Source organism: Pinus tabuliformis, chromosome 7 (assembly GCF_031772625.1).
Source record: "Pinus tabuliformis cultivar Carrire ecotype Pingquan chromosome 7, CPIR1, whole genome shotgun sequence".
NCBI lineage: Eukaryota > Viridiplantae > Streptophyta > Pinopsida > Pinales > Pinaceae > Pinus > Pinus tabuliformis.
Genome location: NC_142293.1, coordinates 81,465,754 through 81,477,618, shown reverse-complemented (window position 1 = coordinate 81,477,618; position 11,865 = coordinate 81,465,754).

Here is an 11,865-nt window from a genome sequence, read left to right as displayed (position 1 = left end):
ATGCATTCCTCGTTTATGCCCTCTCATCTCCCCCTTCTTTGCAATGGCTCCCATATGTAGGATTCAATTCCTCACAATGCTTCCTATGGGTTTTTAATTCAGAAAAGTACTTAGGCTGGTTAGATTGTAGGCTTTGGATTCTCAAGAAATCCTCCCCCTTCTTCTCCATAGACTCTGAATCAATGTCCATCTTAGGCCATTCATCATTTAAATTTTTTATTATTTACATAAATTTACATCGATTTTACACAATGATGCTTATAACAATATTTACAAAAGGGTGTCCATGTTGGGTTGTGATATATTCTTTCCATGACTAGCCACCCTAGTAAACTGAGGGTTTAGAGTGGGGGCAGAGCCCCCCTTTTGTTGCGTCGATTGCACAGTGGGGGGTTCACAAGGGGGGTAGCAGCCCCACCTGTCTAGGGGGTTTGAGGGGGGGGGTGGGTATCCCCCCTCTATGGGGTCCAGGGTAGCACCCCGAGGAAAATTTTTTTGGACCCTATATTAGGTGGGACAAACCTACCTATGGTTTTGTGCATGGTTTTCACACATGGTTTTGGGCGTGATGGTTTTTGGCCCATGGTATTGGATGTTTCGGCATGTATATATATGTATTGTAAAATTGAAAGGAATATAATGAAAAATAAATCTGGTAGTCTTGATTTTGGGATCGAGGGAAAATCTCTGTGAATATGTGTTTTATGTGTTATGATCTCGCATTGTTCATTTTTTGTGTTTTAGAATTCGTATGCAAGTAAATTCTGTACAGAGTTAAAACCTACATTCCATGGGGCTATTACAAACCCCACTCCCTTAAAGGACTATTGTCCTTGGTGTTTTATATCCAAACACATAGATAATATACAACGAGCTTTTCATATACACAGTTCTAGTTACAATTATATTTACATTTTCTTAACCATCAAACAAAATTATATATGACACTCTCATCTGATCAACCATATCCCATGCAGCTTCATCTAGTCCAAAGTGTCTCCACTACACCTTGACATGTTATATGACTCTATTCTTGAGCTCAATTTATGTCTGGTCCAGAATACATAGTGATTATGGTTGTAACTCTCCCTTTGGTTCTACTTGTAGCACAAACCAATCAATCACATGATTAACATCCTATACATATATTTTAAGTAGAGAAACATGGAAAACATCAAGAGTGGTCATTGTAGGTGGTAAAGCCAATCTATATGCCACTATCCCTAGTCTCTCTAAACTTTTGAAAGGCCCACAAAACCATGGTGCCAACTTGGTACATGATCCACTCTTCAAGTAGCTTATCTTTGATCTAACTCTTAGATGTACATGGTCTCCCACGTTAAATTCTTTATGCACTTGGTGCTAGTCTGCATAGCTCTTTTTCCAATGTTGTGTTGTCTTTGGAATTTGGTTGATGGTTGTAACTTGTTTCTCTAATTCATGTAGCATATTTTTTCAAATGTGTACTCTATTCACTTGATTGCTCCAACTAATAGGAGTGTTTCATTTATTCCCATAGAGAGCCTCAAATTGACTCATTTTTAAGGATTCTTGGTACCCATTATTGTAGGAAAACTCCACTAAAGGCATGAATTCTTCCCAACTACTTGGTTGGTGCATGACATACTTTTTAAGCATGTCCTCCAACACTTTATTGACCCTCTCAATATGTTGATATATTTTGGATGGTACATTGTACTAAAGGCTAATTTTGTCCCCATACTAGCAAACAAATCTTCCCAAATTTTTGAAGTAAACTTAGCATCTCAATCATAAATAATCTTCTTTGGAACCCCATTTGGTCTTACTATTACTTTGATGAAAAATTGGGCAATATATTTTGCTTTATGGGTAGACTTAACAGCCACAAATTGAGTTATTTTTCTCAACTTATCCACTATAACCATAACGGCATCATGTTACCTAGTAGTCTTTGGCAACACAAAAACAAAATCCATGGATATGACATCCCACTTCTGCTCTGGGATGGGAATTGGTTGTAACAATCCTTTGGATGCATGCACTCCACCTTTAATATACTTGGCTTCAAAGCACTTGGATATATACTTGGCCACCTCTTTTTTCATTCTGGGCCAATAATATGACTCATTTATAGTGGTTATCATCTTTTATTATCCTGAGTGACAAGAATATGGTATTTTTTGATGCTCATCCATAATCAGTTTATTGAAGTCATCCAAACTAGGTAGGTACCATCCTCCTTTAAACTTCAATAGTCCACATTTCGTAATGGAGTATTCCTTGCTCAATGTCCCTTCAGGTTCTTGTTGTAAGTGTTCCTTAAGTTGATATTGATCATCTCATTGTTTGACCTCCTTAATCTTCTCCTGAATGTTGAATTCACAAGAACTCACAGCAGTTGTATGGGCTAATTGTAACCTCCTGCTAAGTGAATAAGCTACCTTGTTATCCTTCCCCTTGATATATTTGATTTCGAATTTGAATTGATTGATAAGTACTAACCATCTTTCCTATTTAGCATTCAACTTTGGTTGATCAAACGAATACTTCAATTCCCCATGTTCTTCCATCAATGTAAATTTCCTTCCTAGAAGGTAATGCCTCCACATTTTCAGTGCATGAACTATGGTTACCAATTCTAAATCATGGGTGACATACTTTTGTTCATGTTCATTTAACTTCCTAGACTCATAACAAACCACTTGGCCTTCCTACAGCAAGACTCCTCTAATTACTTCCTTGTAGGCATCTGTTCATACTAAAAATTATTTATCTAGGTCATTAATCCTTAGAATTGGTGCATGTGTAAGAAAATTCTTCAGATGTTCAAATCTTTCAGCACATTCAGTTTTCCATTGGAATTTAACCCATTTTCTTTGTAACGCAATGATTAGGTAACCAATATTAGAGAAGTTTCGAATAAACCTCCAATAGTAACTTGTTAACCCCTTGAAAGATCTTCCCTCAGACACATTATGAGGAGTAGGCCACTCCATGATTTCCTTACTTTTTCTAGGTCAACTACCACTCCCTCTTTCCATACAATATCCTCCAAATACTAAATCTAAATTTGGTCGAACTCACATTTGTTGAGTTTTGCATAGAGCTTATGTTTTCTCAACAATTGAAGCATGGTTGTGAGGTGGTTCTCATGCTCTTCCTCATTCTTAGAATACACGGCCAGGATGTCATTCACAAAAACTAGCATGGATTTGTCCAAATAAGGACTCAAAATGTTATTCACCAGGCACATGAAAGTAGCATGAGCATTTGTAAGCCAGAATGGCATAACCACAAATTCATAGTGCCCATACCAGGTTTGAAATGTTGTCTTATGTATGTCTTCTTCCTGATGGTAACCTAACCTTAAATCAATTTTTGAGAACACAATTGCCCCTTTTAGCTAATTGAATAGATCATCGATCCGCGGAAATGGATATCTATTCTTAGTGGTGGATTTTTTGAGCTATCGATAATCAACACATAATTCAGTGTCATCTTTCTTTTTGACAAATAACACAAGTGCTCCCCACAGTGATACACTCAGCCTAATGTGCCCTTTATCCAACAATTCCTTTAGCTACAACTTAAACTCAATTAAATCAAGCGTCATCATTTTATAAGGGGATTTGGACGTAGGAGCAATCCCAGTGATCGGATATTCACCCTATGGGTGCCATCAGTTAAAGATTTATTAAACTAAAGGTATTACAGACTCATGTCTTGGTGTGTGCGTTCTGTGTTATTGAAACAATGGATCGATCAGATTGCCAATACACAGAAAATAAAATGGAAATACAGCAGAGAAATACAGTAAGCAACACAAAGACACAAGTAGTTTTACTAAGGAGTTCACCCTATTCTCCAGGGATACGTCTCCCGTCCAGCTTCAGTGGTGGCCTTGTTTTATTGTGCCTTTCAGCAGAGAGATTACAATACAGGGACTCAATATGAGTTCTCCTGAAGCAGATTTTGCTTAGCAGGGTGGTTCTTGGATTCCCCAAGCCACTCGGAGTACACATACTCTTCTTCTGCCTACCAGCTCTGTGACCCTTGGTATACAGTGGAAAGAGCCAAATGTGATGCTCAGTCTGGACAGATTCCTCTATGGGAAGGCTTGAATCTTCAAGCTCTTTGGTGCTCGACGCTGCATGTGGTCAGCTCGGCCCTCTGTCTCTTCTGCTTGGCGTTACTATTCTCTGTGTCCAGTCCTCCTCTAAGGGTTCACTGTTCACTGTCTCTCTTGGTCTCTTGGTCTCTCCTCAATTCAGATTCAAATCAACTCTTTTTTCCCGTTCGATTGTCTCTATTCATGGCTTTAGCTGTTCAATCCTTATGCCTGTTCGATTCCTCTTCTGCCTATGTCGATTCACCTTCTGCAGCTGCGCTTGGAGTTCCCTGCATTCAGCGTCATCATGAACGCTCAGGGAGTGGCCACTTGTCCTCCTCTAAATGGTGCTAGCATGCTTCATCGGTTCATTTCTTCAGTTACACCATGGATGCGTTCTTCCTCCACCATGGCGATCAAACGGACTCCAAATCCCTTTAGAATGCGGATTAATTCCCTGTTGATTTCACTTCTTTCCATCGGGTGCAATCTCAGCAGTCCGATCTGGGCCCTCTAGATCCGATGCCATACGCACGTTTCACGCGGTTGACTTGTTCGATCGATAGCACACAATCAATGGTGGTTTTCTCTCACCTCCGCCTACCACACATCAATCGGTGTATGGAATCACTCCACTCATGTCCAAAACCTCTTACCGTTCAAGGGCTCCCTGATCAAAACTGCGAGTTTCCAGAGCGCAGGTCCCACCTTTGTACTTTAGCGCTTTTAGCTTTTCCCGCCCGTGGTCCTCCCGTTTCCCCATGCGACCGGGTGCTCGAGCTCTCCCATTTTGGTGCTAAGCGGTAATCGCGCATCAAAAACCTCTCCCTTTTTCCATTCTGGGGCTCCCAAGGGCTACTTTGGCCTCCTGCACGATCTCCATGGGCCTCGATCAGCGTGCTTTGACCAAGGTCCCCGTCATTCCACGTCAGCTACCATGGCCACTGGTTCTAGGGTTTTTTTGATGTTGTTTTGGATTTCATTAGAGATTTGTTCGACCTGATTCAGTCATGGTTCTCGATAGTCTTTCTATGGATCCAATTTGGATCATGGCCTCCATACTGAAAAAGCTTTTGGACCACCAAAATTTGCTTTTCAAGCATCGACTAAGTGAGGATACTATTTCTTCACTTGTCCAATCTCAATCCACTTTGCGTTGCCCAATCGTGAGGTACTCAACTTCTCCCCTGCGTGTTGTCCACACCTTCCTGTCCAGCACCATGTCTTCCTGCAACTCATTAAGGTATTCAGGTAGCAAGTCATCAATAGAAGGCAATTGACTTTGCTCTTCAAGGTCCTCAATCATTGAAGGTTCAAACAATCTCAAACAATCTGCATTTACAACTAAGTAGATGTGCATGTAAGCTGGTAGATGAAGGCGAAATGCATTTTCACCAATCTTCTCAAGTATCTAAAAGGTCCATACCTGATAGGCTTTAGCTTTTTACCTTCACTTTTTATCCTGTCCTTGCTCATACACAGCTAGACTTGGTCTCCAACTTGAAAACTATGCTCCATCCGATGCTTATCATGCCTAGCCTTATACTTGGCCTGGCTCTTTTCCAACTGTTCCTGTACTACCTGATGGATCTCCTGGATCTGTTCAATGAACCTAGTTGCCTTATCCACATCACTGTGCCCATCAACCATGGTATCTTTACCAAAGACAAAATCCAAAGGAGACCTTGGTGTGAAACCAAAGCAGGTCTCAAAAGGAGATCTCTGTGTAGAAGAGTGTTTGGCTCTGTTGTAAGCATGTTGCACATAACACAAGTGTTCATCCCAAAGCTTAGGATTTTTATTGCAATATCCTCTCAGTAACTGGATCATAGTCCTATTTACTACTTCTGTCTGGCCATCTATTTGTGGATGAAATGTTGTGCTTTTATTTAACTTGGTGTCCATCAGTTCCCACAAACTAGACCAAAACTTCCCCACAAATCGGGTGTCTTGATCAGATACAATGGAAGTGGGTAATCCGAAATGAACCCATACATGTTCAAAGAACAATTTTGCAGTCTGTTCAGTTGTGACCTGTTTACTACAAGGTATCAAATGCACATTTTGTTGAACCTATCCACAACAACGTATAGATAATCATGACCTTTCCTAGATTTAGGTAGTCCTCCCAAGGGTGAAAAGGGACTGGAAATGGAGTGTACAAACTTAGTTTTCTATTGCTGGGCTTGCTTTTAGCACACATGGCACACCCTCTTACATATCTAGAAACTGTCTCATTCATTTTCGGCCAATAGCAGAATCTTTGCAGCTGTGCAACTGTTTTGCTTACCCCAAAGTGACCTGATATTAGAGAAGTGTGTGCTTAGCTAATTATATTTATCCTCTCAGTTTGTAAACTGTAGAGTTTCTCACAATGGTATAAGAGTCAGTCATTTATATGATAGTCCAATTCTTCTACTCTTTTGCCTTGACTCAAAGTTGCATATACATCTTTAAAATCCATATCCTGAGCATATTGTTCTATGTAGCTTTCATGCAGTATAGAATTATGCTTAAGTATGGGAGATGCATTTATAATGGGTCCAGATAACATGTTTGCAACCTTGTTATGTATGCCCTTTTTATATCTAATGACTAAGTGAAACTGTTGTAGAAAACCCATCCACCTGTAATGTCTTGATTGTTGCAACTTATTTTGGGAGTGTAGATATTGAAGTGGTTGATGATCAGTATGTATTACTGTCTCTTTACCCATTAAGTAATGTTTCCACTTTTTCACACTCTGAACTAATGCATACAATTCTTTATCATATGTAGGATAGTTAACTACTGCAATATTAAAAGTCTCAGAATGATAACATATGGGTTTGTTGTGCTGTGTCAACACTGCTCCCATGGCATAGTCACTGGCATCAGTTTGGATCTCAAATGGTCTTTGCAAATCTGCCAGTGCTAGTACAAGTGTTGTACTTGTTTTGTCTTTCAAGGTGTCAAAGGCTTTTTGATGTTTGCCTCTCCATTGAAACACCTTATTCAATCATGTTAAAGCATTTAAGGGAGCTGCAATTGTGGAGAAGTTAGAGATGAACTTCCTCCAATATTGTGCTACTCCTAAGAAGCTTCTCACTTCTATAGCAGACCTGGATTTAGGCCAATTCACAATGACTGCCACTTTAGAGGGATCTATTTTCAATTCACCTCCCCCCTACTATATGACCCAAGTAGTTTAGAGATGTTTTGCCAAATTCACATTCTGAGAGTTTAACATAAAGTTTTTCTCTTTTCAAAACATCTAATTTCTGCTTAACATGCTTTAAATGCTCTTCCCACGTCTTACTAAAAATTAGAATTTCATCTAGATACACAATAACAAAATCATCAAGAAAAGGTCTAAGTACATCATTCATTAATCTCATGAAAGTAACAGGAGCATTATTTAAGCCAAAAGGCATAACTAGCCATTCATACAATCCCTGCTTTGTTTTGAAAGTAGTCTTCCAGGCATCTTGCTCTGCAACTCTGACCTGATGGTATCCACTGTGCAAATCCAGCTTGGTGAAATAAACAGCCTCTCTTAATTGATCTAAGAGATCATCTATGCAAGGAAGGGGATAACGATTCTTGATTGTTATCTTATTCAGTGCTCTGTAATCAATGCACATTCTCCATAAGCCATCTTTCTTTCTCACCAAAACGATTGGTGACCCACATGGTGATGTGCTAGGCCTGATGAAGCCCTTCTCGAGCAACTCTTGCACCTGCTTCTTGATTTTAGTATTCTCTAAAGCAGACAACCTTTTATACCTGTGGCTGCTATGGTTGTTTCATCTCCTGAGTTTGGCCCCAAATCTCTTTGAATAGTTGCAATTGTCTTCTTCTTCTTGCCCTCGAACTTCTTAGGTCTCATCTCTGGATGCAGAAATCCAACAATGCTCATCATCATACCCCTCCTTTTATAGTGAGTGCATTAAGCTTTGGCTTTCTGTGCAGTGTTAGCCTTCCTTTCTTTCCTCTTCTATTTTATTTTCTCCTCGCTCTTGCTTACAGTGGGTTGGGATGGTCCCCCAACTTCTGGATTACCATTCTTTCCTCTAGCCTCTAAATGAGCAGCTTGTACAGACACCTCATCTATACCAGTGGGATTAAACATGAGGATGGTATGCCTCATGTAGCTGTGTAGACCACCAATGTACTTCAAAAGAGACTTTGGTGAGTCTAGCGAGATACCCAACATCAATGCTCTCTTTCTGAACTCTTGAGTATACCCTTGTACACTTTTCCCCTTCAACTGCTGAAGAGTTTGCCAACTCATCATGGCCTGCTGCATGTAGGCCAATGGATAGAACTGTTTCCTGATTGCAGAAACGAAGTCACTCCAGATAGAGATGTTCTTACCATGGCTTTGCATATCAGCTTGGGTTCTACCTTCCCACGGTTATGCTCCTATACCAATAGGTGTCATATTTCATGATTGACTGGTTAAAATCCCAAATATGTTCATCCTTGCCATGCTGCAAAGGTTTCCATATTTCAAAAAGATCAAAAAAATTAAAAAATGAAAAGAGGGTATGCCCTAAAAGAAAGATCAAAGGGCAAAAAGAATGAAATGGTCAAGAGAAAAAAGAAAAGAAATGAACCCCAAAGAAAAGACCAGGAAAGTGTGCTAGTTCAAAATGCCACTACTATTCTATTTTTGCAAAAAAATCTCATTGTGTGCAATTGGTTGACTCTTGCCACTGTTGATGGATGGCCAAACATCTTAATCTTGGCCAGTTCATGTTTAAATTTCTAGTTTTAGAGATAGAGAATAAAATCTGTCCAAACAGTTCAATCTTGGCAGATAAGTAGATAGGTAGAGAAGCAAAGGAGCTCAACTGTTAAATCTGAGCCCTTGGAAGAAATAAGGGCAGACTTAGATAGGATTCCCATGAAAAGAAAAAGAAAATTTGTAAGGGTTTTCTAGTCCAAGTGCACCCATGGAAGAAGAGAAAAAATGTTAGGTACAATAGGCTGGGTAGGTAGTTTTGGTGTTGCAGAAGCATGCTTATGATTAATCTTTGTTTCTCAAGAGGTTCATCTTATTGATATCATAAGTACAATGGAAATTGTTTGGTTACAAGTCAAGTGATGCATGTCTAACTTCCCCTCACACTTCTCCCAAAAACACTTACTAACCTCCCCCCAAGGATATTGAGATTTGCTCAATACTCCTAAATCACCCCATTTCATGAATAGGCTTAAGTAATATAACATTCTTGCTATAGGCAAAGAAGCCACATTTCTGGTGTAAAACTCTCTTCATTTCCCTAAGCCTAAGTTCTTGACTCTACAAATTAGTGTTTTTTGTTCAAACATATCTCTCATACTAACACATTAACCTTATTATATAATCTCCATATAGTTTGTTCCCCCCCCTCCTCATACTAACACTGGCGGTATTGTCGTCGTACTTAGGACACGCAGTGCCCTCCCAGCATGCTCGCGACCCCTCCACCCAAAACCACCTTAGCGCATAAGTGGTGCGGGCCAATACCTCTTACCGCCCTCCTGCTGACCCCGTCCGCTTACGTCACCTCCACGTCACTGCCACGTTAGCCTCCGTACCCTGCGTCACGACAAAACGTCACATCCCGGTGACGTCATCTGAACAAAAAGCGTAAAAAGCCCCATGAAGCCAATTTTTGATTAAAAAACCTGTAAAATTGTCATTTTATTTCATTTTTATTCGTTGTTTTCACAAGACTATCGCATGCAAAATTACGTCCAGCAGCGGCAGAAGCTCCAATCCGCCACCCGACCAAGCAAAGACCAGTCCCCTGTTGCTCAACTCATCAGTCAACTTGCCAATTGCACTCGTTCGCCTCAAAAACACAGGTATTTACCCCGTCTCACCTCCCGAACCTGTGTTTTTGGTTTCCTCTACAAAATTGTACCTATAGGAGCCAATTTTAAACTCAAGCAGTCCATAATTGCCATACCAGCCCATTTAGAACTGCTCTTTTGTCCTTTTTTTCACAGAAATTCAAAACACAGAAAATTGAACAATGGAAGCCCTTGTGGCCCTCAATGTCGCGCCTCTCAATGCACCTCATACAGACCAGCATCATTTACCCTTGGCCGACAGAGATTTCCAAATAAGAGACCCAATTGGTTGCCAAAATCATCTTCATACTTTTTGCCTAATCAGAAACAGTCATTTGAACAATTCTGATATCTATGGAATATGGGAATCCAATCTCCCCAGGTACTACCTTCCCTCAGTCAATATATTCCCAGATATTATTTGCCACTGCTGTGCCAATTATGACCCTGTCAGTAAAGCAATTATCTCTCCATCACAAACTATCCTTTTCTACATAACTGCTGAGTCTATCAATGAAATGTTGCACTTCCTTCCAGCTCAGCCTCTTGCTCCTCTTTCCATGGGATATTTGCTGGAGCAAGGCTCTCAACTGTCCAGTGCAGAAATAGCCCGGATTGCTAAGTTATTCATGAAACCAGAATGCCAGCCCCAAGGCCCACCTCCTTATTTATATGTCTCCTTCAATGAGACTGGAAGAATTCTTCTTGACATGATATCAGTAATCTTGGGATTCAGGTCCAGTGAATTTGTGGATGAGATGGTCTTGGTTCTATTATCCACCTTTACTCCAGGATAGCCCCCTGCTATTAAGTATGACTATGCCTCTTTCATTGCTGACAAAATCCATGCTCAATTTATGAATTTGGGAAGAGAAGGAGTGTTTAAATACACAAGTTTAATATACCATCTGTTGTTGTATTATCACCCAGACATTTTTATATTTCCCATCAGGAAATTGGATTCCAAATGAGAGAGGAGGTCTGTAATATTTTGGACCTTGGTCTTCCACAAAATTGTTGAATCCCCTTATACCTATTGTGAATTCATTGACCTGTTTATACATCCAACCTCCACTCTACTGATAGGAGCTCCTCCTCCTAGGCTCTCTGGTGACATAAGGAAGATTCTACAACTCTCCAAGAACTACAGGATAGGTGACTGGCACTTCTACCAGGATCACACTGAAATCAGGATATATGGCTGTGAGCTATGTCCTTATAAGCTGCCCAAATATGTGCCTATGAGATTGTTTTCTCTGGAATATTTTAGGCAACTTATTAATGCAAATTTGACTCACTTTTGCAATGTGAAGAAAAAAGCTCAACTGAGGATAAGAAACCAATTAGGCCCCTTTATCATTAACAAAAGAGAAGCATGGGAAGATGTTGATAAAATATTAGGGGAAGAGCTTAAATTGAAGAAAAGCTTCTGGTGGGTACTATATGACCCAAATGGCTTTATAAGTGACAGAAAAGTAAAAAACCGGTTGTCAGCTTACACACATCATAGGATCCCTGAAGTAGAGCAATATGCTAATCAAGATGAGTGGATAGAGGGTACATTAGTAGAAGAACTTACTCGGCAAGAAAAAATGGAACAAGCCATGAAAGATTTAGAAAAGACCCTTGACCTGGACTCTTTTGGATAGGTATCTTTCAAGCTACCTCAGCAAACGAGAGTGGGTACATCTTCTGCTGGGACTTCACAGCAACCTATACAAGGGGCCAGCACACCAGTTTCAAGTTCTTCAAAGGGAAAGGAAGTGGCAGGAAAAGGGAAACAAGAAATGACTGATCAACAAGAGAAAATTCCTCCAATGCAGATCAAAGCAGTAAAGATTCATGCACTACAGACTCCTCTAAATGAGGAAAAAGGCAATAAAAGGGACAGAGGAGAGGCCACACCCATCAGTGGACCTGCAGAATAGCAAGGTGCAAAAAGGCAAAGACTG